This window comes from Dermacentor silvarum, chromosome 7 (genome assembly GCF_013339745.2).
Source record: "Dermacentor silvarum isolate Dsil-2018 chromosome 7, BIME_Dsil_1.4, whole genome shotgun sequence".
Classification (NCBI taxonomy): domain Eukaryota; kingdom Metazoa; phylum Arthropoda; class Arachnida; order Ixodida; family Ixodidae; genus Dermacentor; species Dermacentor silvarum.
In genome coordinates, this window is record NC_051160.1 from 72,555,942 (window position 1) to 72,561,559 (window position 5,618).

Below are 5,618 nucleotides of genomic sequence, written 5' to 3' on the forward strand. Positions count from 1 at the left end.
ATGTCCCTTCAAGCACTTACTGCTATCTCCTATCTGGAACGGCTACTCTAGTAATGCCACCTTACGTTAACCCCTTAAGTGTTTTATTATTGATGCATTAGCATAGGGAGTGTTAATTTAATTAAATTGTGGGATTTTACGTGCCAAAACCACGACCTGATTATGAGGCACGCCGTAGTGTGGGACTCCCGAATAATTTGGACCACCTGAGGTTCTTTAACGTGCTCCTGAATCTAAGTACACGGGTGTTTTCGCATTTCGCCCCCATCGAAATGTGGCTGCCGTGGCCGGGATTCGACCCTGCGACCTCGTGCTTAGCAGCCCAACACCCTAGCCACTAAGCAACTACGGCGGGTCATTAGGAGTGTCAAAGCGGAATACAGTGCACGAATGTGAAGTGGGGGTAGCCGGTGGTGACATGGTGGAGGTAGAGAGGGGATGGGAAGGCTTAGGAGAGTGTGTGTGTGTGTATATATATATATATATATATATATATATATATATATATCTTGAATACAAGTTTAAATCTTGGATACAGGACCTGAAAGAGGTGCGAAGTAATGCTGATGCGCTTCTTTCGCATTTACCCCTAAATCGCCACTGAATTTTTTTGACCAAAGGTGACCTTACTTTGGTTTTCTTTTTAATGGCTTATTTTCAAATTTCACCATATCTAAAACGCTTCTGAAGCTATCCCAACCAGTTCGTTTCAGTGATTTAAGTGTGAAAATGCTGCACCACTGTCGGGCCAAGTCACCATCGTCCTCTTCTTGAAGAACAAAACTTGGGTGCATCACTGTTGCTCTCACTTTCACTGTCAAAGTAGAGCAGCAGTTTTCCTTCTCATGCGCGACTCGCATGCAAGCTGTCAGTGGCAGACGCCATTGTTCCAAACCTGCCAGAAGGCGTAGAAAGGGTGCGATTCCAAGAACACGGTCCTTGAGCACTGACAAAGAGCTGCCATCTATGCAGTAGGAAACAGAGACCGCAATAAACGTGTCCCTCAAGTGTTGATAAAATGGCTGTCATATGTGTTGCAGATCACCTAGACTGAATGAATGCAGCCTTCGAGATGCTGAAAAAGTGCTGACATCTATGTAGTAGATGTAGTAATTTCAAATGCTGGCACTTCAGCCGTCTATGTGGTAGAAGCTAAACTAAGTGGACCTGCCGAGTTTGTCCAAATCGCTCTGAAAACAGGATTATTGCCGTCGACGAGCCGAGTTCGTCCAAAGCATAATTAACCAGGATCGTGTTGACCACCTGAGCTCATCCAAAACAGATAGGGGTTCAATTTTTCTGAACTATGATTACACTGTTTTAATGACTCTTTTTCATGCTCATGCTGTGCCACTTAAGAAACAACCTATGCAAAGGTGTCCCTGTGCATGTGCTCTGTGCAGTTTACAAACACCCTCCAAACTAAAGCAGCACATTAGGCTGGACTAGTTGGTAGGTTTTCATGTGTGAAACAGCTGGCCAAAGGAGAGTATGGACCCAGGCCATAACGGAAAATCTGGCAAATCCTTACAATCTGGGCACAAAGGTGCATTCAAGAGGCACAGGTTGCAATTTGGCATCAGTCTTCCACCAGGTACTTCCTTATACCCGCAGCAAACGTCTGCTGTGAAGATACTTAATCACATGTTCTCAAGTAGTCCACCACACAGTACTCAATTTAGACTCGAGAATATCTCCACCACGTGATAGCCTATTTAGGCTCTGGAAAACGAAGAGAAATATTCATTTATTCCATTGTTCCATTTATTTATCCATTATTTATTCCGCCACAGGCTCCAATGTTGGAGTATTGCATGAGGTGATATAATGCGTAGATACACTATGGAGCATTGGTCATATGAGGGTATACATAATTAAAAAATAATAATAGTAATAAAAAAAAACATGCTGCAACTGGAGCCGTGAATAGATAGAACGCAACTAAGTAACACAGTAATTAACCAAAAATGCAATAACAGAACTAGGGAATTTTCTGCAACTGAAGACACAAATGTAGTAAATAACTAAGGCAGTGATTTGGCAAGAATGCAACAATAATGGGGCAAGGGAATTCAAAGTGTAATAAGCACAACTAAGTTACACAGTGCCACGACTGTGCTTGGTCCAGCCACACTCTTCCAAGATTTATTGAGCTCTGATTTAGTAACTAGGCACTCTGTCTACTGGGAGGTGTTTAGCAAAGCTGAGATATATTTTGACGAGCAGCTCTGCTCACTGAATGAATCACTGAGAGACATTATTGAAGAGTGATGCCTACTTCTCTTGAGCGTAAACGCTCTCCTACACTCGGAGGAGTCTACGAAAAGTTTGAGGTAAGTTTGTGAACGTAGTTTCAATATTCTTCAAACTCTGATGGTCTATAAAGTATGTCTTACAAGCCGAGTAGGATACCGGGACTCATCTCTAGGTTTTGCACATGGTCAAGAGCGTGCAATACACGATTGAGTCCAAGGTGACCTAAATGGCCCCTACAGGGGATGGTGGTTGTTAGTTTTATTAGTGCTAAGGAAGTTTGTGCTGCTGATGCTTGTTCCTCTGCCGCGCAAAAATTATCGACACTACCAGGCGATAGCGAAATATGGCCTTGTCACATGTGTTGAATTTGCTTGGTACACCAGAGCTATGTTCACTATATGTTCACTATACGCCTTTACAAAAACGCTTATTTTTTAAATTTATTTAAAAATACCTTACAGGCCTCAATTGAGGCATTGAGTAAGGGGGGCAGTACATTGAAAACACACAGAAAATACATAGAATGCTACACGTGTGTAGCAATAATTGACATACATAAAACAGTAGCAATAGACATAACTCAACCGGAGTACTGACAAGTATTATTTAATAATAATACTTGCCTTGTTGTCCACACAACATTGCAAACTGTAAGCCCTCTGTTCTATTGCAATCTCAAGTGCCTTGTCGCATTTTTTATGATTTACTTTACTATTTTTGAATGGGTTAATTTCTCTTTCCCCGTATTTATGGCTTTAGGCCCTAATGGAGAAGAATAATGAAATTGATTTTGCGATTTCGTGTGCATGAGGAAGCGAGCAGAATGGGTAAACAAAGAAATCTGCAAGGTTCTTTTTAAATTTTGTTTATTTCACAGCATTAGTACACAATGAAATGCACCGTAGCAGTGGATGATAATGAGGAAAAAAGCTGCATTTTAGCAGCTTGACTAGCCCCGCCAACCCAAGGTAACAAAAGCAGCAATGGAACGGACGGTGCGAGAGAATTCCTACATTGTAGACAACAGAACGCGCATAAGATGAATATTTCTGTCCAGAAGATACAAAAATAAACACCACAAAATGCGTTCGAGGCACCATTTCTAATATAGCTTTCTTGAATAAGAGTTGCAAGCTGTCGTTCGTCAGTTTGAATTTATTAAGTATACTGGGTAGACTATAGTGCAATAGTTACAGGCTCTAGATGAGGACAAAAAAGAAAAACACGCGGGACAGGCACATCGCCATCATATAAGTTTGTGCTAATTATTATTTCACCAATATGAAGAAATTAGCCCAGCAACGCTGCTCATTTAATCGGCAGAACTAGTCATCCACCTTCAAGGTAGTGAATTAACTACACTCGCAAAGTGTTGCTTCCAATATAAACAAAGATTATAAACATAAGCAAACATTTCATGTGCCTTTGACGTTTTTCTACAATGTGCTGTTTTACAATTTTACATCGTACAGCATGCGAGAATGTGCATGGCTGTTGATAACTTTAACACCACATACACGGTGCTTCATCGAACACTTCCAAAAATTCCTAAAGGTTGCCTGTGGCAGATAGCCCAATTCTAGTTAATGAGCTGGTCTACTCGAAGAGGCGGACATTACTTGTACACGAAAGTGAAATTCATAAATGAATAATTAGCAAAACTTCACTAATTAAGTTTTTAACTAATTACCTGAGGGCCCATATTGCAATTTACAAATTGTAGCCGTGGAGTTCACAAGGCGGATCCACTTGGAACGAATTCTCGGAATTACACCAGTTTCGAGATAATAATTCCCGAACTTTGGGGAGAAATGCATTGGTGTTCCAGTTAGTTTTGTGCTACAATGCATAAAGCGACGTTTTGTTAAGAAACTATCTGCAACGCCAATGGATTTCTCAGCAAAGTTCGGGAATTAATATCTCGAAACTGGCGTCATCCCGAGAATTCGTTCCAAGTGGATCCGCCTTGCGAACTCCACGGCTACAATTTGTAAATTGCAATATGGGCAATCAGGTTAAAAACTTAAATAGTAATTTTTTGTTAATTATTCGATTAAGCATATAAATTTCTTGTGCAAGTATTGTCTGCCTCTTCGAGTAGACCAGCTCATGAACTAGAATTGTGCTATCTGCCACAGGCAACCTTTAAGAATTTTTGAAAGTGTTCGCTGAAACACCCCGTATACTTGCTTCCCATATCTGATCTCATTTTCTTTTAATTATTTTTCTTGTAGCATGCTTTCAGTGGATTCCGAAGTAACATTTAATGGATTGTACATAACTTAAACATTGCTTTAGAAGGAACCTTGCAAGAAAGCATTGCAAATATGGTGATGCCTGCGCTGCATATTGATGACTAGCACAGACACTATTGTGGTCATGGTGTTGGAAGACCACTACCACGGTCTGTCCTGCTTATTATCTCCAGTGATGGTGTGGAGGCTGTGAATGATGTTCCAACACGACATTTGTGACATCACTTGCAGGCCATCTAAAGTAAAGTGCAAAAGCAAAGCTGTACTAACAGAAAATGTTTGTCTTGTTTTTAATGTCTTTATTGGATAGCTGTCGACCCAGAAATTGCGTTATGGAGCCTCGGTTCCTTGAGAGTGCAACGAATAATTATTACGTTAAATTTGAATGCGACTAATTCAAAACGTGCATCAAGTGCAGCACCGCATTGGGCATGAAAACGGGGAGTATGCACATCACCGAAACCTCGTGCAACGGTCTTGTGGTACCAGACACCACTGACATGTAGACACACTATGACCGTGCTGCTTAAAGCCGAGTTCATTCAACACTTGATGAGACAAGAGGGAAGCAAGTGCTCCCATTTCCACAACAAGCCCACAAATAGAGGGGCCAATTTGGCAGCTTTTGCAGACATGGTCATCGTATGGTCAACCACTGCACCGTGCCGACTGGCGCGCTCTTGGGATTGTTTGCGATACCACGCGACTGGCCACCTCTTCTTTCGGTGAGGTGAACGGTCTCCTTTTTGACATCTGAAGCCATGCTGCGCTTGGGGCGCATAATGAATGGGTCGCAAAAAAGCTGCTGTATTTAATTGTGGCGCTCTCAAGGAATTGAGGCTTTGTATGGTAATCATGGAGTTGACAGCTAGCTTAACAAAGTCGAATAGGCGGTGCGCAAAATCTTCACGTCAGTACTCCTGCAAAGGTCAACTACAACAAAATTTCACTTTGGCTAAATTGGTTATGGATGAGAAGCATATGCAATCAATGTAACCTTGACAAAGCTGTAGGTCTGGTAATCACTGAATATTTAATCCAACAGCCTCTAAACAGACGTTGCAGATTCATTACTGCACATGCAAAACAGACACATTTTCAGTGAGA